We start from the raw sequence: 26,325 nt of genomic DNA on the forward strand, positions 1-26,325 counted from the left end.
TCTCACTTTTATTCTGCTGGTTAGATGCTACCACTTGGATTTTGCCAATGCCAATATATTTGCTCCTTTAATTCAGGGAACTCATTTTCCATGGCAGCTTCTCCTACTCTTATTTCCAGTCCACAAAGGATAGCTACTCCAGAGTTTTGAAAGAATATTTGTGATACCCTAATCTTAGTGCCTTGGTGAAGGTTGTATCTTCAGTGTTCTCTCAGATGAAAAAGGTTATGTGACCTCAGGTTACAGAAATTTTCTGTACGCCTGTTTGAATTCCTTCCTCAACATAAGCCAAGCCACTTTCAACATCCAAATATCTTTTAGTGTGGATTGTTATTAAGCTGAAATTTCAATCAACTGAGCAGGCATCTGAGCTGCTTAAGCTAACACACTGAATTCAGAATCTGTATTAACTATCCTTATATCAATACCTTTATGTTAAACTAAAGTTAGAACCCATAGGACCTGTTCTAGCTTCACTTAGTAGCCATTTTTACATATATTGTTAATGTATATGTCAATTTTTAGATGGACATGTATAAATTATATTTATAGGTCAAAAATGGTCAAATACAATTCATATGATTCAACCTAATAAATAAACAGGGCCTTATTTTATTTTGAGGAGAATTTAGTGTTGTTCTCTTGGGTATTCTTAGATCTAACTATATTTATGTATGAAGAAGGAATGGGAACAGCATGAGGATAACTCTTTTGTAAGGTCACTCCCTCAAGTAGTGGTAATTGTAGGGTTTCCAGGCAAGGCGGGTATAACCTTATCAAATAGTAGATGAAAGGCTGCTCATGTTGACAACGGTGTTGAGTATTCATCGTCAACTGAATCCACTCCTATATGACTGAAAGAAATGTCCTACCTCTGCAACTCCAGTGATTGGAGTTCTACTGTTTCCAAATCTGTGCCCAGATTTTTACATACAACACCTGGTAATACCTGTGAATTAAACTGATGCTTTAATTCAGCAATTCATGACATCAGATCTGTGATGATTTTAAGTATGTTACCCCTGTGGCTAACGTAAAAGAAATGATTTCAGGAGTCATAAAGAGTCATAAAATCTCCTTAGTCCTTCATCATGTTTTAAACTAGGTTTTAATGCTCTGAGCTTATCTCTGTTTTCCTTGAACTTCTCCAATTCAAATAGAAACTGCCAATCCACCCCCACCTTCCTTGCATTTTTTATTTGCAACAAAATGGCCAACACATTAGTATTTCATTCCAGGTGACCATAAGCAATAATTTAAGTATTTTGCTTTTGCATTCCATGAATTACCGATGTCCCATTTTCAATGATAGTCTCACTGAAAACCCAACAATGTCAGATAACTAATCTCTGTTTCCCATCTTTGAGCACATATTTTACTCACAACCACTTCTAGTAGAGAATAGATTGCTGTTGAAGAGACATGAAAGGAGCAGAGATTATTTTACGTATTTCAGCATAAAGTAATTTAAAACAGGGAAATAGATGCTTACAAAATTATTGGAAGTTCTAAAGGAGTTGGCTCCAGACTAGTTTCTCAAATGATTGGCAGAAAACAAGAGAATAGACCCCTGTTAGAATCATGATCTCTGCCACGTTATGAACGTAGAGGATCAAGAGGTCATTGCTGGAACTACCGGGGTCAAGCATGCACACATAACCTGAAATTCAGGGATTCAGGATGAGGGGATTAGTGCCAGAACTTCCACAACATTATGGACACAAGAAAGTGAAATCCAACAGCCTTTAGTCCTGCAATCAACTTCCAATGTTCATGGAGTGACTCAGCTATAACATCCATGATGTTGCTCAGTAACCTTATGGAGCAGGAAGTTGGCCTCTGCTTAACTACTGTCTTTCAAATTTTATACAACAAATCTGTGTAACTTATCCACATTTAGAACCTAACATCAAGGAAGACTAAAAGAAATGTCCTATCTGCAACACAGGAAAAAAAAACTTGAAAGAAATTGAAATGGATGCTGATTGTCAATCAGTTGTACTCAGTCCAACTTAAAGGACAATGTATTGAATGGATCATACACAGAATTGCTAAATTACAAAAATAATGACTATCCTTGGAACAGAAAAGACTGTGAGCTAGTATCCAAATCCTTCAGATAATGAAAAGAATTAACCTTACTGGTATCATTGATAAAACACATGAATTATTTTTTAGAATGGAGGGTGACAAACTATAGCTAGTGGCCTGTTTTTGTGAGGTACATGATCTAAAATGATTTTTACATTTTTACAGTGTTGAAAAAATATATAAAGAAGATGACAGAGATCGTATGTAGCTTGAAAAGTCAAAAATATTTATTATCTGGCCCTTTCCCAAAAAATGCTTGTTGACCCCTGTGTTAGATTGAGAACAAATAAGTCAAAAAGCACGTAATTCATTAGAATTTATTATCTATGAAGGAACAGATTTTGTCTGCCTTTCCTATACAGTACTCATTCCTAGCATGGTGCCTGGTACCCAGTACACAGTTAAGTAAGTGTTTATTGAATATAATATACAACGCTACCAATCTTTAGTAGATTTTAGCATTGTCTTTGTGTATTGTCTTTGTATACACACAAACATTTTCATTCAGATACTCAACAACATAAGCAATATATTATGCTAGACTGGCATTTCAAAGTGGTGCATTGACTTGTATCCAACCATTTATAAAATCAAGTCTGTTTTGATAAGAACTTTGTCAGCACTCAGTTTCGATCCAATTTTGATCTCTTCCTACTCTGATTATCTCAAGTAATATATTCCATGTTACTGAAACCTATTAATAATCCCACTTTAATGATGACTTATCCACACCTCTGTATGCATTAAAAATGAAACAAAAACAAAAGAAAAACAACAATGAAACTCTATAAGAAATACATTTGCTATTGTAACACCCCAGGGCTCATGTGTAGAGTAAATTCCTTTTACCAGAGACACAGCAAATAATTACTTTAATTGGGAATATAATGTGCACTGATACCAGTTTTATTTTCTTTTGAACTTATTTTCCTTTTGAACACCTGAATTAACATATCTATGTTTTTGAGAATATCTTTCTCCATACGACAATATTGTTATACTGTCCAGTACTAATATTTCAGATTTTATATTTACAATTCACAGTTTGCATAATATAAAAGAAACTCCCTAAATTTACATTTGAAAATATTCAAATGAAGGCAAAGAAGGATATCATAAGTTCAAAAAGCAGGAGGAGCATTCTAGTATTGGAATAAGTGAGCATGACATAAAGTTCAAATAAATTGTAAATGATGAAGAAGAAGAATTATGTCCTACAAGCTGTTTTGTTTCTAGATATGTTATTGAAATTTCAAATGGACTTTCTAATGACAACATAATTTTATTTTAAATATTTTGCCAATACAGAGATGAGTATGATATTTGGGTGCTTGCTTCTAGAGTGAATTTTATGAAGTAATTTATCTGAGCAGAAGCTTTGTAACACTGAGGTTATAACTTTTTTAATCGTGAAAAATAGAACTACAATTATAATCAACTGGCAGATAAATTAAAAATCATATTTTCACTGAAAAGCAGATTGAAGAATCATGATATCTATTTTCTGAAAACAATGTCTTCAATTTTAAATATCTTCTATTTTCTTAAATAGATTTCTATTTACATTTAATGCCACATTCGTATTAAATTAACACATAATATTATATTTGTAAACCCAAGACATTCAAGATGTTAGTGTAATTTTAAAAGATGAAACTAGAATAAAAGTTCTCAAAATCTACCTAAACTAGTTAGAAAAATGCAATATATTTAATATTTCCCTACCATAGGCAAAATATTTTGAAGATATTTCTCACAATTTCTTTCTTTCTAAACTTGATGTTCTATAGTTTCATATAAATGTATGCTTCCCTTAAACACTCTAAATCTGGTATTTGATATTAAGGTAACAAGGTAAATTTTGAACTATAGTTTTCAGCTTTTGGGATGTTTATCCATAAGTCAACAACAAGTTTTGGCTTTTTTTCTGGATTTCAGGAATTTTTTGCTTTTAATTTACAAGTGTTTGTTCCCATTTGTAATAAATTGTGCCTACTGTCCACCTCTAGCCATAATAACTTAGACCAGAAAGTTTCTTTCATGCAAGATTTGGAATTAGTAGCTGTGGATTACTTCCTTTATATAGTCTAAATTTTTACATGTAAAGTTGGATGCAGTGATTATTATTCCTTGTGGACTGAGGGTCAACATAAGTGATTCACAAAGAGCAACAGCAAATGCACAAAGAGAAGCAGAGATGTTGCTGGAGCTTTAATATTAACCTGTGTTCTTACCTTTGGTTTCTGTGAAACCAAGTTCTCTTTATATAAAGCTTTCTCTAATTTATTGCATTTTCAGTTATTTTCCCTCAAATTGGTTTTTGTTGTCTGCAGCAAAAAAGTCATAATTAATGGAAGAACTCTATTCTCTGCATTTTCCTAATGATTCTGTCAGTAGTTCTCCTAATCAAAAGTTCAAATTTATTAACCTGGAATTAAAATTCAATATAATCTTGGCTTTTAAAAATCTTATAAAAACTATATGCTTCAGGTTTAAAAAGTTTTCTGTTCTTTGTATATATTTTTATTCATCGATTCACAAATATTTATGAACTACTACTGTAAAAATGTCACTTTTATAAGTATCATATACTCATATTTTCCTCTCTTGTATTTTCCTTGTTTTTTGAGTTGAAAATAATTGTCTTGCTTTTCTGAATAATCATGCCTTATTATTTGTAATTCTAATAAAATAACATTTTAACTTATAATAATATGATTAATATATATGACCAAACTCTTCTTCTAGACTATATTATCTATCTGTTCATACATCTTATAGATAAAAATATTATAATAGATATTTTCTGAAGGAGTGTGGGTTACCAAACATTTGCCTCTCTATTTTTACTGTTTTTATTATTATCTCTAATATGAGTAATTTCTATTTTATAAACTCCAAGTTCCTGGCTCCGTGGTTATAGTTGCCCATATCAGAGGTATAATTTTATTCTTTGGCTGCCTTCTTGATTTCTGCAATGGTAATGCATTTTGGCCCATGATCTTCTTATTTCATGACTCTCTCTGTATAAGCTAAGCACTGAAAGCTTCATTGCTTCCTGATATTTATTTTAAAAAATTATGATAATCTCAACCTAATCCTTGATAGTCTATCAATTATTAATTTTATAATATTTCCAAACTTCTCAACACTCAAAACTTCTATAGTTTTATTCACCACTTCTTTGTTAATGACGTATATATGTGTACATATATATGTATATATACGTATGATTTTGTTTTTCATTTAACCTTCTGTATTCCCATTTGCTTCATACATTCGTTGGCTGTCCAATTGGTACATTGAAGTACCCAGGTATTCTTACTGTTGCTCCTTGTTGATCTGCAATGATCACTCTCCATATTCCATTTTGCACTTTCCTTTCAATTTACTATATAAATATTTTTCAAAATAATCTCATTAAGGATCAGTATTGATCATGTCATTCTTCACTCAAAAACCACCAGCAAATTTCTGTTTTCCAAGGAATTATATTCTCCTAACTTAATTTGCTTTTAATAGTTTTGAAGTGTTTTCTATTTGATTTTCATCACAATTGACCTTACAGTTTCCTATTTCATCACCTCCCACACATGCTCCTTGCTTTATCCTTAATTTAATATTTGTATACTCCCTTGACTTTAAAATCTGGTTGTGAAAATGAGATACATTTATACAAATGAAATGACAAAGATGCCATACTTTAATTTATACTGAAGTATGAAATTAGTAGTATAATTTGTAACATAGCCTTGTGGAATAGTGAGCACATTTTTCATGGTTGATTTGGGAGATGCGCAGAAGGTAAAAGGAAGGAGATGGCATTCCAGGTATAGGAAAAGATAGAAGAGGCATGGTTAGGTGAGGTGTTTATAGTCTTTCCAAGAATAACATATAGAACAGACTGAATAACAATAGCAGCAACAAAGGATTTCATTTTGGTGACTAATGGGAGATACAAATGTTGAATAAGGGTAGTTTTAGATTAGTAATTACTTGATCTATCGTGTCACAAAATTTAGATTTTATACCTTTTAAGGGAGTGACATGATAAAAGGGGTTAACCAGACTTATCTGAAAAGGACACATTTGCCCTATGATTTTATTCAGGGTTATTCTTTATATAAATTGGAAAATCTATCATCTTTATTTATTTCAATATAATGTATGAGTTCAAATAATAATAGCAATTATATAATTACTATTTTTCTGATTAAACTAAGGAACTTGCCATATATTAAGAAAACTCAATATATGAACTTTTTATGACTTCTTAACTCTGATTTAAGCAGTGGAATATTCCTAAAAAAGAGGAGTAATATGGAGCAGCTGGTGGGGGGAGAAGGGAGCATCAGTGAAGTTGTTGTTATTGTTGCTATTTCTGATGGGTTATCTAACTTCATATTTCATACTGATTGGAATGATGTAAACATTTGAAGGAAAACTAATAATGCAGTAGAGAAGGAGAAAATCACTGGAGTGATATCTTTGATTTGAGGAATTAGTCATGAAGTTAATCAATACTAACATATTATGCAGGTTGTAATAGGTAGTTAGATATGGTGATATTAAATTTTGGAATTTCTCTATTCTTTTTTTTCCTTTTCAATGAAATAAAATGCAAAGCTATAAGATAAAAGGGAGGATGGAGAAAACGTTGTTGGATACCTGAGGAGAGAAAACAATGTCTGAAATCATCCCTCAAGGGAGTGGAAAGATGAGTGGACTAGTCAAACATAGAAAAATTGCTTATCAACACTAGAGGCATAGTGAGGGTGATGGTAGTGGATACAATGTGATCCCTGTGAATACTTTAAGTTAAAGAATCAGCAACTTTAATTGCGATATCCTGAAAATAAAGTGGCTTAAAAAGCTGCAAGTTTACTTCGGTTTCTAATAACAGACATGAAGTGATTGTTCAGATTGGCGGGGAACTCTGCTCCTGCTACTGAAGATCATTGGATTTCCTAGTTTCTTTCCAGAGTTTATCTTGGCTTTTCTCTATGGGCTGACTTTATGTGCCTCTTCAAATATGGCTCACAAACTTATTCCAGGCTATGGGAAAGAGAAAAAGATCGTGTGCTTAAATTCTGTATAAATAGACAAAGGATGAAAACATCACTTCTGCTAACATTTAGTTGATGAAAAATTAGTCCTGTGGGCACAGCCAGCCATAGTGGTGTAAGATGCTGGGAAGTATATCTACCTGGATGTGTGTCTATCGCAAAAGAGGGAGCTAACGGATTTGTACCAATATTTAATATCCTTCCTATACAGCACACATTAAAAAATGTTTAGTCTATCCATATTCAGGTGTGGAATAAGTAAAAATTTGGATAGAAACAGTTTTATTTTCTGGGAGAGTACAAGGAAGGGGGAGATGTCCAAAGAAATTTGAGGGTGTATGCCAAGAAGTGATTATCATATTAGGTAAAGTGATCCAACCTTTGGGAAAAGTAAAATAAAGAAGTGAAATGGGGGCTGCTGCTGAGGGTTACTGAAAAAAAAAAAAAAGGTGAGAAATGCAGTGTTATAGGAAGTGAGTGGGAATATGGGAAGGGACTTTAAAGAGTGAAATACCTTAAGTCATTTTTTTTTAAGATGTGTAAAAATAATGAGAAATTCTAAGGAATAAACATAGGACTGAATTACTGTCACCAACCCTCCTGAGTTTGTCCCCAACAAGGGTTCTTCTGTCCCGTGTTACTCTCGCCAGTAGAAGACCAAGTTCGGTTCAGAAGCAAAGGAGAGCTTTATTCTTTGATAAGAGAATAGAGAGGTGCTGCCACGCACCCTAGATACTCGCTCTCCTGAAAGGCTGTGGGCGGGGCTGTTTTTATAGGGTTCTTCAGGGGAGAGGGGGTGGAGTTCTCAAGGGTCTTGCGCGGCCACAGCCTTGCTGCTCAGGCTCCAGATGGCAGTTCCCAGGGCAACGTCTTTGCGCAGAGCCCGCCGCCGCCATCTTGAATTGAGGTTTCTGCTGAGCTGAAGTGTCGGTGTCGGGTGCAGCCATGTCACACTGGGGACTCTGGTCAGAAGTGCCAGGTGCAAGGCCTCTGTGCGTGGCACCCTATGAGCAACTGAAACTAGACTAAGCACAAAGGAAAAAAAGGTTAGACATTATTACCCAGATTTGATTTTTATACCCTGGGAGTTGTTGATGGGCTTTGCCGGTGACATTATCAATTCACGTTGTTAAATAAGACAATTGGAGGAGAGAAATTCAAGCAGTTGAGAGGCTAGATTCGTAGACGCACACAATGAAACGCTACAATGGAAAAGCTACCATCTATAGGTCTACTTAAATGCCAATCATTCGTCCTCTCCTCATGGAATAGCATCTTAGCACAGCTTTTCTATGTAAATGTTCCCTGCTTGCTTATGATTTTAGTGATGATCTGTTCCCAATCATCATAAATAACCTCTTATGTGAAGGATTTAAAAAACAAAAAATAAGACTCTACATTCTTAAATCAAAGAAAAAAATGGAATTCTACTCTGTAGATTCATAGTGAGTCAGACAACATATCCTATATCTTTCTGTTCTGGTTTTGATAAAATAATTCACACTTTCTGCCTGTCAACCCATGAGTAATCCATAAAATAACACATTTTAGTGTTTTGTGCAGGAGGGCATTTAATGCATAAGGAGAAAGACTGTTCTTCTATTTAGTAGTCCAGTCAGGAAGTTATGTGTGTGTTTTAATCTTTCCTTTGCATAAATAACACTGCCACTTTTCATTCAGATTGCATTGCCTCTAATTCTGCTTCCTCCTCAAGAATTCCTTTTCTACTTGTTATTTACATCTTTCAAATATTTGCAGATTATTTTCATATTCCTTTAGCCCAGCTATAAATATTATGCTGCTTTACTCTCCACCCATAAATCAGTCTTCCCTGTCATTATTCAGTTTTTTTTTTTTTTTCCGGACTCTTTCCAGCATTACTACATATGCCTGATATTGAAGTGCCCCAGAATTAACACAATATTGCAGCTGCAGTCTCACCAATAACAATATGAACTTCCTTTCTTAGTACAGGATGTCTCTTCATTTTGTATTTACTGTTATATTCATGGATTTTGTTTCTTTTGTTGACTGTGCTATATCACTTTTCTTTATGAAATGTGTTAATTAATCTGTCTTTTATATTTCATTATTTCTAATATCCATGGATTAATCACAACGATAGTCTCTAAAATCCATGATTTTATCTGGTATTTGATTGTAATTTTGTTTATTTTCTCTAGAAATTCTGTAAAGTCACATGAGCATCACATTATTACACTATTCATCCCCTCATTTAGGATAATTTGTAAAAGTGTTAATTAAAGGAGAGCTAAAATCTAATGACTGAAGGGAAGCTAATTACCCACAGGTAATCTCTCTGCAATATTTGTCATTACTCTAATGACCATTTTTTCATTGAATATTTAAACCAAGAAGAACTGTTTATATTCTGACAAATTAGGTTATGTGGAAGAAGCATTTAATGAAATATATTTTTAATCCAAAATATGGTCTGAATGATCTCACAGAGTATGTGTCCCAGTGAAATAGAAAATTTCTAAACACTTTGAAAATATTACATAGTTCTTGGTGCTGTGACGCTATGTCCTCGACTCCCAAAATACTATCCATATTATGCTATTATTATTCTGTATTAAAAATACAACTCTCTGTATTTCCACGTAGAAGCCTGGAAAGGGAGTTACTAACTCTCTGTATAAAAATATTCCTCATGAGTTTTTTAGACTTAAAGTGTGGTTGGAGGTGTATCATGCACATGGAGATACTGAGAATGTGTAAATGGGAAACAGACAGAACATACAAAGGCAGAGAGGCCTAAAAGAACACACTCTGAACACTTCAATTTTGGCTGATGACAAGTTTTGGGAAAAAGGAGAAAGTGGCTTCACTTGAAAGACAGGTGAATGGATGTTCTTGGTTCCTACCCCAAATCCAATGCCTCCACTAATTTTGTCTACATGCCCACTCCTCTAACGTGTTATTGAGTTGAAGATGATCTCATATCCAGCTTGAGATTGTTTCTAATTAGTCATAGCAAATATCAGCAATCTCAACATATGTGAGAGAAATTGAACAAAATCCAAAATTCGCTTTTGAAAAGAAAAACTTTCAGCGAACTAGGAGAAAAGGGTTTCTTCAGCCAGATGTAAGCATCTATTGATCAACTCTACAGCTAGCATCATAATTAATAGCAAACGATGGAATGTTTTCCCCATAAAATCAGGAAAAAGACAAGTATATCTCACTCATACTTCCATCTAATATTGTGCTGGAGGTTTTAATAAGTGTAATAAGATATGCAAAAAAGGTATCCAGATTGGAAAGGAAGAAGTAAAACTATCTTAATTTGCAGACAACAGGATCATCAATGTAGAAAATCTGATAGATTTACAAAACTGTTACTAGAACTAATATATGAGTATAGAAAGGTTTCAGTATGTAATATCAATATAAAAAACCCTCTGAAATTAAAATTAAAATAACATCTATAATAATATAATATATATGTCTTGAAGAAAATGTGTGAGACTTACAAAATGAGAACTGAAAACTATGCTCATCGTTGTTAAACAATTAAAGAAGCCTTAAATAAAAGGAGAGAGGTACCTTGGTCATGTCTCAGAAGTTTGAATATTATGAAGAGGTCAAAAATATCTAAGATAAATTAAATAACTATTAAAATCTCAACAGGCTTTTTATAGAAATTGACATAGTGCTTAATTCATTCAGAAATTCTAAGGAACTAGAATTGGCAAAATAACTTTCAAAAAATAAGGACAAAGTCAAAGGGCTAAACTGATTTTAAAACTTATTATAAATATACAAAATTATGACAGTGTGTTTTTACATCAACATATACAAGTAGATCAATGAAGAAAGATTAGAGAGTCTAGAAATAGACTGACACATATGGACAACTAATTTTTTTTGTAAGAGCTTTATGAAGATATGATTCACAAATTCACATACCATACAATTCACACACTGAAAGTGTACAATTCAAAGATATTTAGTATGTTCACAAAGTGCAACCATAACTACAATCAAATTTAAAACATTTTCGTCATCTCTAAATGAAAGCTCATACCCTTTAGCTATCACCTCCCAACCCCCCAATCTTCCCCAGCCCTAAGTAAACACTAGTCTACTTTATAGATTTGTCTATCCTTGTCATTTTACAAAATATGTGATCTTGTGTATCTGTCTTCTTTCACTAAACATGTTTTAAAGGTTCATACACGTTATAGCATGTATCAGGACATTGATATTTTTTATGGATAAATGATATTGTGTTGTAAGGGTATACCACAATTGTATTTAACCATTCATCAGTTGATAAACATTTAGGTTGTTTCCACCCTTTGGCTATTATGAATAATGCTGCTATCAACGTTCGTGTACAAGTTATCATATGCACATTTATTTTCATTGCTCTTGGGTAAAATTTGAGTAACTTCCAGATTATTTTCTAAAGTATCTGTACCATTTTTCATTCCCACCAACAATCTGTGATGGTTCTGATTTTACCACATCCACATCCTTGTCAACACTTGTTATTATTTGACATTTTGATTATCATAGTTCTACTCAGTGTAAAGTGGACTACTACTGTGGTTTTGATTTGCATTTCCTTGATGACTAATGATATCAAGCCTCTCTTCATGTGCTCCAATAGCCATTTATATATCTTTGCTGAGAAATGTTTATTCATAACCTTGGCATGTTTTTAATCATGTTATGTGTATTTTTACAAGAGTTCTTTATATGTTCTTATCAGTTATATAATTTACAAATATTTTCCACCATTCTTTGGGTTGTCTTTTTACTTTCTTGATAATGTCCTTTGCTGCACAAAAGTTTTTACTTCTGATGAACTATAATTTATTTTTTTCTTTCCTTTCTTGTGTTTTTGATATCATATCTAATGACCCATTGCCAAATTAAGGTCGCAAATATTTACCCCTAGGTTTTTTTCTACAAGTTTTATAGTCTGAGACTTTACATTTAGGTCTTTGATCCACTTTAAGGTAATTTTTGTACCTGGTATGAAGTAAGGTGTCAACTTCCTTCTTTTGCATGTGGATATCCAGTTGTCTCAGCATCATGTGTTGAAAAGACTATTCTGTCTCAACTGAATGGTCTTGATACCTTGGTCAAAAAGGTTGATCAAACATGTATGGATTTATTTCTATTCCATTGATCTACATATCTATCCATATGCCTGTATCACATTAATTACTGTAACTTTGTAGTAACTTTTGAAATCAGGAAATGTAACTTCTAATTTGTTCATCTTTTTCAAAATTGTTTTGACTTTTTGTTGTTGTTGTTTTGAGCTTTCATATGAATTTAAGGCCGTGCATATCAATTTCTACAAAGAAGGCAGCTGTGATTCTGATTAACATTGTGCTGAATGTATAGATTAGATCAGTTCAGGTCATATTGCTATCTTGTCACTATTAAGTCTTCTGATCCATAAATATGCAATGTCTTTCCATTTGTTTAGATCTTCTTTAATATCTTTCCTCAATGTTTTGTATTTTTCAGAATTTAAATTTTGTTCTTCTTTTGTTAAATGTATTCCTAAATATTTTATTCTTTTGGATGCTATTATAAATGGTATTAATTTCTTAATTTCCTTTTTGGTTTGTTATTGCTGTTTTAATAAAAACACAACTAATTTTTGTGTGTTTATGTTGTATCCTGAACTTTGCTGAAATTTTTTAGCTCTAAATATGTGTGTTTGTGTGTCTGTGTGTGTGTGAGTGTGTGTGTGTGAATTGTTTAGGTTTTTCTACATATAAAATTATGTCACCTGCAAATGGGGATATTTTAACTTTATCTTTTCCAATTTGGATGCTTTTTATTTCTTTTTCTTGCTTAATTGCTCCAGCTAGAAGTTCCAATACAAGGCTGAATATAAGTGCCCCACTGAGCATCCTTGTCACATTACTGATCTTAGGTTAAGATATTCAGCATCGCATAATTCAGTAAGATATTAGCTGTGGGGTTTTCATAAATGTACTTACTGAGTTGAGGAGATTCCCTTTAATTCTTAGTTTGTTAAGGATTTTTATCAAGAAAGGGTATTGAATTTTTTCAAATGTGTTTTCTACATCAATTAAGATAATCAAGTGTAGGGGTTTTTTTCCCCTTCATTCTATTAATGTGCTGTATATATATATAGAGAGAGAGAGAGAGAGAGAGAGTATATTGAACCATCCTTCCATTCTTGGGATAAATCCCATTTGGTCATGATGTATAATCCTTTTAATATAATGTTTGATCAGTTGGTTATTTTGTTGAGGATTTTTGCTTGTATATTTATGAGGAATATTGGTTTACAGTTTTCTCAGAATTTTGTTCGTTTTGTTTCAGGGTAATGCTGGCCTTATAGAATGAATTTGAAGTGGTCCTTCCTCGTTTATTTTTTGGAAGAATTTGAAAAGGATCACTATTAATTTTCTTTAAGTGTTTAGTAGAATTTATTAGTGCACCCATGTGGATCTGAACTTTCCTTTGTTGGTTTTTGAGTGCAGATGTTTTTACTTGGATATGTCTGTAAGATTTTCTATTTTTCTTGAGTTAGTTTGGTAATTGTGCTTTTCTAGGAATATGTTAATTTCATCTAAGTTAATTTGTTGTCATCCAATTGATCATAGTTTTCTCATATAATCCTATTTATATCTGTAATAGTAATGTTTCCAATTTTTCCTGATTTTAGTAATTTGAGTATTCTCTCTTTTTTAAATCAATCTTCCTAAGTTTGTCCATTTTGGGGTCTTTTCAAAGGGCCAATTTTTATTTCATTACTGCTATTGTTTTGCTATTCTCTATTTCATTTACCTCTGCTCTAATCTTTATCAGTTCCTTTTTTCTGTTCACCTTGGATTTAATTTGGTCTTCTCTTTCTAATTATTTATGATTTAACTTTAGGTTATTGATTTGAAATCTTTATTCTTTTTAAATGTAGGCCTTTCCAGCTATAAATTTCCTCTGAGGACAGTTTTCACTACATCTCATACATTTTAGCATGTTGTGTCTTCATTTTTATTTATTTCAAAGTATTTTCTAATTTTTCTTTTAATTTCCCCTGTGATCCATTTTTTTTTTTTTTAATTCCTGTGTTTGCAGTAGTCTTTTTTTTTTTAATTTATTTATTTAGTTATTTTATTTTTGGCTATTTTGGGTCTTTGTTTCTATGCGAGGGCCTTCTCTAGTTGCGGCAAGCAGGGGCCACTCTTCATCGCGGTGCGTGGGCCTCTCACTATCGCGGCCTCTCCTGTTGTGGAGCACAGGCTCCAGACGCGCAGGCTCAGTAGTTGTGGTGCACGGGCCCAGTTGCTCCGCGGCATGTGGGATCTTCCCAGACCAGGGCTCGAACCCGTGTCCCCTGCACTGGCAGGCAGACTCACAACCACTGCGCCACCAGGGAAGCCCCCGTTTGTTTTTAAACATGTTTTATTTGTACATCATCGTAAATTTTCCACTTCTTCTGGTCTTGATTTCTAGTTTCATTCTGTCATAGTCAGAAAAGATACTTTGTATGATTTAAATCCTTTTAAACTCACTGAGATGTGCTTGTGACCTAACATATAATCTAAGCTGGAGATCGTTCCATGTAAATTTGAGAAAATGTGTATTCTTGAGTGAAGTGTTCTACATATGTCTGCTAGGCCTATTTGGTTTGTAATGTTACTTAAGTGTTCTGTTTCCTTATTGATCTTCTGTCTTATTCTATCCATTATTGAGGATGAGACATAGAAGTTTCCAATAATTATTGTAGAACTGTCTATTTCTCGCTTCAGTCCTGTCAGTTTTTGCTTCATGTATTTTGGGGCTCTATTTGCAGGTGTGTAATGTGTTGATAATTGTTACATCTTCTAATGGATTGGCCCTTTCTCTATGTATAATGTCCTTCTTTGTATCTTATAGTAATTTTTAACTTATATTCTATTTTGTCTTATATTTGTATACCACCCCAGCTCTCTCTGTGCTACTATTTTCATGAAAGGTTTTTATGTCCATCTTTCAATTTCAACCTATATGTGTCTAAAATTAGTCTTAACAGCATGTAGGTGGATAGTGCTCTTTTAAAATCCATTCTGCCTCTCTATGCTTTTTGATTAGGGCATTTAATTCCATTTATATTTAGAGTAATTACACATAAGGAAGGATTTACTTCTGTCATTTTTCTATTTGTTTTCTAATATCATATCTTTTTTGATCCTCAAATTCTCTTTACTTCCCTTCTTTTGTGTTTGATTGTACTTTGTAGTGTGCCATTTTTGTTCCTTTTTTATTTCCTTTTCTGTATATTTTTGGGGTATTTTATTAGTGGTTGTGCTAAGGATTTCAATTAGCCTTTTGAACTTATAACAACTATATATGTGTGTGTGAGTGCATATAGGTGTGTGTGTATACTCATATATGTTTATATATAGCATCTAACTAATAAGGGGAATATAAAGATATATATACACACATATACATAATAAATAAATAGTACATTAAGTTTACTCTGTAGTTCTGTATAGTAAGTGACATAAACCTATTCCCATGTGAACATGAAAATGTGTAGTAAAAGTGGAGGAAACACAAAAATCATATTTAAGCACAGACAGAGCTGTATCATGCTTTAGGAATTATAATATGCTTTCATGCCTTATAGATTAAGTAACCCATTCAACTATTTCATAAGATAAATATACTTTTGTTGTGGTGTTTGATAGTTAAGATAATTGATGCAAAGAGCTTAAAGTTTTGCAGGCAGTAAGTGATGACACTGAATTTAAAATACAGGTCTCAAGGAGAGACATTCAAGATGGTGTAGGAGTAAGATGTGGAGATCACCTTCCTCCCCACAAATACATCAGAAATACATCTACATGAGGAACAACTTCTACAGAACACCTACTGAATGCTGGCAGAAGACCTCAGACTTCCCAAAAGGCAAGAAAATCTCCATGTACCTGAGTAGAGCAAAAGAAAAAAGAAAAAACAGAGACAAAAGAATAGGGATGGAACCTGCACCTCTGGGAGGGAGCTGTGAAGGAGGAAAAATTTCCACACACTAGAAAGCCCCTTCACTGGTGGAGACGGAGGGTGGGGGGTGGTGGGAAGCTTCAGAGCCATGGAGGAGAGAGCAGCAATGGGTGCAGAGGGCAAAGTGGAGAGATTCCTGCACAGAGGATCGGTGCCGACCAGCACTCACCAGCCCGAGAGGCTTGTCTCCTCACCCACCGGGACGGGTCGGGGCTGGGAACTGAGGCTTTGGCTTCGGAGGTCAAATCCCGGGGAGAGAACTGGGGTTGGCTACGTGAACACAGCCTAAAGGGGGCTAGTACACCACAGCTAGCAGGTAGGAAGTCCGGGAAAAACTCTGGACCTGCCTAAGAGGCAAGAGACCATTGTTTTGGGGTGCACGAGGAGAGGGGTTTGAGAGCACGGCCTAAACGAGCTCCAGAGATGGGCGCAAGCCGTGAATATTAGCGCAGACACCGGAGACGGGCATGAGATGCTAAGGCTGCTACTGCAGCCACCAAGAAGCCTGTGTGCAAGCACAGGTCACTATCCACACTTCCTCTCCCAGGAGCCTGTGCAGCCTGCCACTGCCAGGGTCCCATGATCCAGGGACAACTTCCTGAGGAGAACACACAGCACACCTCAGGATGTTGCAATGTCATGCTGGCCTGTGCTGCGGCAGGCTCACCTCGCATTCCGTACCCCTCCCTACCCCAAGCTTGAGTGAGCCAGAGCTCCCTAATCAGCTGCTACCTTAACGCATCCTGTCTGAGTGAAGAACAGACGACAGAGGGCGACGTACATGCGGAGGCGGGGCCAAATCCAAAGCTGAATCCCAGGAGCTGTGTGAAGAAGACAAAAGGAAATTTGCTCCCAGCAGCCTCAGGAGCAGTGGATAAAATTCCCACAATCAACTTAAGGTACGCTGCATTTGTGGAATACCTGAACAGACAATGAATCATCCCAAAATTGAGGAGGGGGACTTTGGGAGCAACTGTAGGCTTGGGGTTTGCTTTCTGCATCTAATTTGTTTCTGGTTTTATGTTTATCTTAGTTTAGAGTTTATTATCATTGATAGATCTGTTTATTGATTTGGTTGTTCTCTTCTTTTTTTAATATATGGATATATATATATTTTTCCTTTTTCTGTGAGTGTGTATCTTTGTGTGATTTTGTCTGTATAGCTTTGCTTTTAAGATTTGTCCTAGGGTTCGGTCTGTCCCTTTTTTTTTTGGACAGTTTTTAGTGCTTGTTATCATTGGAGGATTTGCTTTTTGGTTTGGTTGCTCTTTTCTTCCTTTTTTTTTCTTTTTTTTTTATAACTTTTTAATTTTTTTCTTCTTAATAATTTTTCAAAATTTTTATTTTAAAAACTTTATTTTCTTTTCCTCTTTCCTTCTTTCTTTCTTTCTTCTTTTCTTTCTTTTTTCTCCCTTTTCTTCTGAGCTGTGTGGCTGACAGGTTGTTGGTGCTCTGGCCGGGTGTCAGGCCTGTGCCTCTGAGGTGGGAGAGCTGAGTTCAAGACATTGGTCCACCAGAGACCTCCTGGCTTCATGTAATATCAAACAGCAAAAGCTCTCCCAGAGATCTCCATCTCAACGCTAAGACCCAGCTCCACTCAACAACCAGCAAGCTACAGTGCTGGACACCCTATGGCAAACAACTAGCAAAACAGGAACACAACCCCACCAATCAGCAGAGAGGCTGCCTATAAGCATAATAAGGTCACAGACACCCCAAAACACACCAGCGGATTCGGTCCTGCCCACAAGAAAGACAAGATCCAGCCTCATCCACCAACACAGTCATCAGTACTCTCCATCAGGAAGCCTACACAACCCACTGAACCAACCTTACCCACTGCGGGCAGACACCAAAAACAACGGGAACTATAAACCTGCAGCCTGTGAAAAGGAGACCCCAAAGACAGTAAGGTAAGCAAGATGAGAACACAGAGAAACACACAGCAGATGAAGGAGCAAGGTAAAAGCCCACAAGACCAAAGAAATGAAGAGGAAATAGGCAGTCTATCTGAAAAAGAATTCAGAGTAATGATAGTAAAGATGATCCTAAATCTTAGAAATAGAATGGAGAAAACAAAAGAAGCATTTAACAAGGACTTAGAAGAACTAAAGAGCAAACAAACAATGATGAACAACACAATAAATGAAATTAAAAATTCTCTACAAGGAATCAATAGAAGAATAACTGAGGCAGAAGAACTGATAAGTGAGCAGGAAGATAAAATGGTGGAAATAAGTGCCAGGGAGCAGAATAAAGAAAAAAGAATGAAAAGAATTGAGGACAGTCTCAGAGATTTCTGGGACAGCATTATATGCACCAACATTTGAATTATAGGGGTCCCAGAAAAAGAGAAAAAGAAAGGGATTGAGAAAATATTTGAGAGATTATAGTTGAAAACTTCTCTAACATTGGAAAGGAGATAGTCAATCAAGTTCAGGAAGCACAGAGTCCCACACAGGATAAATCGAAGGAGAAACACACCAAGACACATATTAATCAAACTATCAAAAATGAAATACAAAGAAAAAATATTAAAAGGAGGAAAGGAAAAGCAACAAATAACATACAAGGGAATCCCCATAAGGTTAACAGCTGATCTTACAGCAGAAACTCTGCAAGCCACAAGGGAGTGGCAGAACAAATTTAAAGTGATGAAAGGGAACCACCTACAACCAATATTACTCTACCCAGCAAGGATCTCATTCAGATTCGACAAAGAAATTAAAACCTTTACAGAAAAGCAAAAATTAAGATAATTCAGCACCACAAAACGAGCTTTACAACAATTGCTAAAGGAACTTCTCTAAGCAGGAAACACAAGAGAAGGAAAAGACCTACAGAAACCCAAAACATTAAGAAAATGGTAATAGGAACATACATATTGATAATTACCTTAAATGTAAATGGATTAAATGCTCCAACCAAAAGACATAGACTGGCTGAATGGATACAAAAACAAGACCCGTATATATGCTATCTACAAGAGACCCACTTCAGACCTAGGGACACATACAGACTGAAAGTGAGGGGATGGAAAAACATATTCCATGCAAATGGGAATCAAAAGAAAGCTGGAATAGCAATTCTCATATCAGAAAAAATAGACTTTAAAGTAAAGAGTATTACAAGAGACAAAGAAGGACACTACATAATGATCATGGGATCAATCCAAGAAGAAGATATAACAATTGTAAATATTTATGAGCCCAACATAGGAGCACCTCAATACATAAGGCAAATGCTAACAGCCATAAAAGGGGAACTTGACATTAACACAATCATAGTAGGGGACTTTAACACCCTACTTTCTCCAGTGGACAGATCATCCAAAATGAAAATAAATAAGGAAACACAAGCTTTAAATGATACATTAAACAAGATGGACTTAATTGATATTTATAGGACATTCCATCCAAAAACAACAGAATACACTTTCTTCTCAACTGCTCATGGAACATTCTCCAGGATAGATGATATCTTGGGTCATAAATCAAGCCATGGTAAATTGAAGAACATTGAAATCGTATCAAGTATCTTTTCTGACCACAATGCTATGAGACTAGATATCAATTACAGGAAAAAATCGGTAAAAAATGCAAACACATGGAGGCTAAACAATACACTAAATAACCAAGAGATCACTGAAGAAATCAAAGAGGAAATAAAAAATACCTAGAAACAAATGACAATGAAAACACGACGACCCAAAACCTATGGGATGCAGCAAAAGCAGTTCGAAGAGGGAAGTTTATAGGAATACAATCCTACCTCAATAAATAGGAAACATCTCAAATAAACAACCTGAACTTACAACTAAAGCAATTAGAGAAAGTAGAACAAAAAAACCCCAAAGTTAGCAGAAGGAAAGAAATCATAAATATCAGAGCAGAAATAAATGAAATTGAAACAAAGAAAACAATAGCAAAGATCAATAAAACTAAAAGCTGGTTCTTTGAGAAGATAAACGAAATTGATAAACCATTAGCCAGACTCATCAAGGAAAAAGGGAGAAGACTCAATAGAATTAGAAATGAAAAAGGAGAAGTAACAACTGACACTGCAGAAATACAAAGGATCAGGAGAGATTACTACAAGCAACTATATGCCAATAAAATGGACAACGTGGAAGAACTGGACAAATTTTTAGAAAAGCACAACCTTCTGAGACTGAACCAGGATGAAGCAGAAAATATAAACAGACCAATCACAAGCACTGAAATGGAGACTGTGATTAAAAATCTTCCAACAAACAAAAGCCCAGGACCAGATGGCTTCACAGGTGAATTCTATCAAACATTTAGAGAAGAGCTAACATCTATCCTTCTCAAACTCTTCAAAATATAGCAAATGGAGGAACACTCCCAAAATAATTCTACGAGGCCACCATCACCCTGATACCAATACCAGACAAAGATGTCACAAAGAAAGAAAACTACAAGCCAGTATCACCGATGAACATAGATGCAAAAATCCTCAACAAAATACTAGCAAACAGATAACAGAACATTAAAAGGATCATACACCATGATCAAGTGGGGGTTATCCCAGTATTGCAAGGATTCTTCAATATACGCAAATCAATCAATGTGATAAACCATATTAACAAATTGAAGGAGAAAAACCATATGCTCATATCAATGGATGCAGAAAAAGCTTTCGACAAAATTCAGCACCCATTTATGATAAAAACTCTCCAGAAAGTAGGCGTAGAGAGAACTTAACTCCACATAATTATGGCCATATATGACAAACCCACAGCCAACATCATTCTCAGTGGTGAAAAACTGAAACCATTTCCTCTAAGATCAGGAACAAGACAAGGTTGTCCACTCTCACCACTGTTATTCAACATAGTGTTGGAAGTTCTAACTACAGCAATCAGAGAAGAAACAGAAATAAAAGGAATCCAAATCGGAAAAGAAGAAGTAAAGCTGTCACTGTTTGCAGATGACATGATACTGTACGTAGAGAATCCTAAAGATGCTACCAGAAAACTACTAGAGCTAATCAATGAATTTGGTAAAGTAGCAGGATACAAAATTAATGCACGGAAATCTCTTGCATTCCTGTAAACTAATGATGAAAAATCTGAAAGAGAAATTAAGGAAACACCCCCTTTACCATTGCAACAAAAAGAATAAAATACATTGGAATAAACCTACCTAAGGAGACCAAAACCTGTATGCAGAAAACTATAAGACACTGATGAAAGAAATTAAAGATGATACAAACAGATGGAGAGATATACTACGTTCTTTGATTGGAAGAATCAACATTGTGAAAATGACTATACTACCCAAAGCAATCTACAGATTCAATACAATCCCTATCAAACTACCAATGGCAGTTTTCACAGAAGTAGAACAAAAAATTGCACAATTTGTATGGAAACCCAAAAGACCCCAAATAGCCAAAGCAATCTTGAGAAAGAAAAATGGAGCTTGAGGAATCAGGCTCCCGAACTTCAGATTATACTACAAAGCTACAGTAATCAAGACAATATGGTACTGTCACAAAAACAGAAATATAGATCAATGGAACAGGATAGAAAGCCAAGAGATAAACCGACACACATATGCTCACCTTATATTTGCTAAAGGAGGCAAGAATATACATGGAGAAAAGACAGCCTCTCCAATAAGTGGTGCTGGGAAAACTGGACAGCTACATGTAAAAGAATGAAATTAGAACACTCCCTAACACCATACACAAAAATAAACTCAAAATGGATTAAAGACCTAAATGTAATGCCAGACACTATAAAACTCTTAGAGGAAAAGACAGGCAGAGTGCTCTATGACATTAATCACAGCAAGATCGTATTTGACCCACCTCCTAGAGAAGTGGAAATAAAAACAAAAATAAACAAATGGGACATAATGAAACGTAAAAGCTTTTGCACAGCAAAGGAAACCATAAACAAGATGAAAAGTCAACCCTCAAATGGGAGAAAATATTTGCAAATGAAGCAACTGACAAAGGATTAATCTCCAAAATTTACAAGCAGCTCATGCAGCTCAATATCAAAAAAACAAGCAACCCAATCCAAAAGTGGGCAGAAGACCTAAATAGACATTTCTCCAAAGAAGATTTACAGGTTGCCAACAAACACATGATATACAGATGCTCAACTTCACTAATCATTAGAGAAATTCAAATCCAAACTACAATGAGGTATCACGTCACACCAGTCAGAATGGCCATCATCAAAAAATCTACAAACAATAAATGCGGGAGAGGGTGTGGAGAAAAGGGAACCCTCTTGCACTGTTGGTGGGAATGTAAAGTGATACAGCCACTATGGAGAACAGTGTGGCAGTTCCTTAAAAAACTAAAAATAGAGCTGCCATACGACCCACCATTCCTACTACTGGGCATATACGCTGAGAAAACCATAATTCAAAAAGAGTCATGTACCACAATATTCATTGCAGCTGTATTTACAATAGCCAGGACATGGAAGCAACCTAAGTGTCCATCAGCAGATGAATGGATAAAGAAGACGTGGCACATATATACAATGGAATATTACTCAGCCATAAAAAGAAATGAAATTGACTTATTTGTAGGGTGATGGATGGACCTAGAGTCTGTCATAGAGAGTGAAGTAAGTCAGAAAGAGAAAAACAAATACCGTAGGCTAACACATATTTATGGAATCTAAAAAAAAATAAAAAGGTTCTGAAGAACCTAGGGGCAGGACAGGAATAAAGACCCAGACGTAGAGAATGGACTTGAGGACACCGGGATGGGGAATGGTAAGCTGGGACAAAGTGAGAGAGTGGCATGGACATATATACATTACCAAATGTAAAATAGATAGCTAGTGGGAAGCAGCCACGTAGCACAGGGAGATCAGCTCGGTGCTTTGTGACCACCTAGAGGGGTGGGATAGGGAGGGTGGGAGGGAGCTGCAAGAGGGAGGAGATATGGGGATATGTATATGTATAGCTGATTCACTTTGTTATAAAGCAGAACTAACACACCATTGTAAAGCAATTATACTGCAATAAAGATGTTAACTAAATAAAATAAAATTAATTAAAATAATAAAATAAAATAAAATACAGTTCTCTTTAAGGCTCTAAATCTTGTGATTTTCCACTATTTTATATTATGTATTTTTTGGCTGCACCACGTTTCATGTGGGATATTAGTTCCCCGGCTAGGGATCGAACCCACGACCCCTGCATTGGAAAGCACGGAGTCTTAACCATTGGACCGCCACGGAAACCCCAATTTTCCACTATTTTATACAATTTTCCAAACAGTCAATTTCTGAATTATCCATATGCAAATTATTAATATCACAGTCACCAGCTCATATGTCAAAAATTTCTGATATATTTTAGTTTGTTTGTATATCCTCAATTTATGTAAATTTTTTCTGTTTCAAAAAGTAGCAAAAATTATCAGTTTTACATGATGGTATTTTGTGATGATTATTGTTCTGTTCCTTTTATAAATCTAATTGACTGCCGTTGCTGTGTCTTATATCTCAGGGATCATTTTTTCCTTCAGATCTGCACTCTTAATGAATTGGTTCCAAATCTATGTAGCATATCTGCATATGAAATGAATGAAAGTCTGCCTAGTACTCAGATCTAGGCCTACAAACTTAGATGAAAAAAAGCTGCCAGATATCATAAATATGTTCTAATTTTTCTTGCTTGGAAAACAGTTCCCCTCTTCCACAGATTTTTACAGTTCTCATGTAAATTAATTGAATGTAAGCCAGTCCTATTCACATTCACCTGAACATGAAAAGGACCAAATTAAATCATTTTCTTTAAAGACTAACAAGAACTTGATTTAAAAAAAAAAAAAAAAGCTTTTTGCAAGTCATGAAGCTCTATGCAAATACAGTCTGCCTGTGAGAAGAGATCTAAAGCAGCAAACATGGAAAGTTAGGACAAAAAAAGAAGTATTATTTTGGAAGCCATCAAGATATTGTTGTAGGAGTATTTTTGCCATAAACTTACCACCACATTTAATTAATATACTGAAATCCTGTAGTATAATATTTTAATCATCATCAACTATGTTCTCTACTCTTTGAATTATTGAATATCAGAATAACTTGCCCTATTATGCTAATGAGTTAAACTTATAGTCTTTTCTGTTTTGTTTACACAGTTCTATTAACCATTTCCAGAGTAAAAATTAATCATAAAATCATTTAATCTTTACCCTTTTGATATGAAATCTATCACAACATTGTTAGCTATACAGGTCTCTAACCTCTCAACTTTCAAGTTTCCAAAATCCCATACTCATAAATGGTTTATTCATATTTTTCCTGTCTTAAGACATTTCTTTTGCTCTAGGTGTTATGTGACTTTTAATATTTTAGATTCCTTTTGTTGTTCAACACAGAAATAGATAAGATCTATATACCTGAGAAGAGGGGTTTTTGGTGCCCTTAAGTAAAAGACAAGAGAACAGAGAATAGATTTCACAGATAGAAGAAGAATGGATAATGTTAAAGAGACTAGCTAAATGGGACAACCATGATTACAGAGTACCAGAGGAGAAGGATATGGAGCTGCCCTCAGGCAACTGTGTGTGTGTGTGTGTGTGTGTGTGTGTGTGTGTGTGTAAGAGAGAGAGAGATGAGAAGGAAAAGATGAAAGAGGGAGGAAAATAGATAGGTGGGTAGATAGACAGATTAACTATAACAGATGTCTTTTTGTCTTTTTTAAGTGTAGTTAGTTTCAGTGAACAACTTTTCATTGGTTGATGAATTGAATATGGAAAAGATAATAATAAGTGTACTAATAAGATAATTTAATCCTTCACCAATAGGGAGGCCCTGCTAAGATGGTGGGGGTGGGGTTACTGCAGATAGGAAAGTCAGTATCATTTTGTGTTTATGCTTCTTATTGGAATAAAACAGTTTTTCTCTGAAGACAGGCCAATAACTTCTATTTTTATAGTATTCTCAAATGCCATAATAATTGTTATAGAATATCTTCTTGGTTCATAAAGGACATGATTAATGAGCAAATCCACAATGAATAGTGTTTAAGTGTGCTGTGTCATCTGCATGGCCTTTCCTTTTCAATTAAAAGAACGCCACAGATTAAATCATAAGAATATCTTAGTGAAATATGCATCATTTTTAATTAGGAAGAATGGCATACTTATTTTTATGACATTCTTGAAGTTTTAAAGAATAAAAGAAAGTGGACTGAATCCACAACTGAAATTTTGTACAGCACAATAGACAACAATACACAATATATAAGACTGCTATGGTGCTTTATCTACTTAATTAGCAACATGTAAAACTGGATCAAATCATTTTCCATCAGCATCTTATTTAGATATGTTGTCCAATCTTATGTAACACTAAACGATCTTAAACAATTTCCTGGTGCTTTATAAAATTATTTCCAGCTAAAGAAATTCAAACCTGGGGTTCATATGATAGGAAATAGGAAAATTAAATTTTTGTGAGGTTGTATAAAGAATGTATTGATTGAATAATAATCAGTAATTGAGCATCCATCTCTAGATAGCAAAATTTCAAAATTCTTAAAATAAAGAATAAGAAAAATGCTTCTGCAAGTTTGTGTGATATTTTCACTGAAAATATTATTTAAAAAATTTTAAACATCCAGGTAACTTTATTTGCTATTGATTATATATGAAATATCAAAATACCTCTTTAGATTGGGATTTTGTCTTTAAAATGTGTGTCCTTTCCAGTAAAACTATATTATTTGAAATTTATGGTACTCAAAACATTTTTGATAAATTAATAATTATTTTATTAATATAATTTAAAAGTCAAAGGATAAATGACTAATATGCTTAAGTAATAATGGTTAAATGACATTATCTGTGTCAAAAAGTTATAATGTGAGGGAAAAGGGCTTCCTTTTTGCCTTTGTAATTAATACAATTTTATAAGAATTAAAAAATATACATCAATTATTGTGGACAACTAAATTGCTCTCATTGCTACAAAACATACACACACAAAACATTGCTTCAAAATAGTTGTGTGTATGTGTGTGTTTGTGTGTGTGTCCTTTGCTAATATAGCACAAGAAAGGGGGATCTTAAGTTGAAGAAGAAAAGATGCTTTTAAAAGAAAAATAAATGAAATGATATTTATAGTTGCTTTTTTAAAAATTTTTAAAAATTATTT

Source organism: Eschrichtius robustus, chromosome 3 (assembly GCF_028021215.1).
Source record: "Eschrichtius robustus isolate mEscRob2 chromosome 3, mEscRob2.pri, whole genome shotgun sequence".
NCBI lineage: Eukaryota > Metazoa > Chordata > Mammalia > Artiodactyla > Eschrichtiidae > Eschrichtius > Eschrichtius robustus.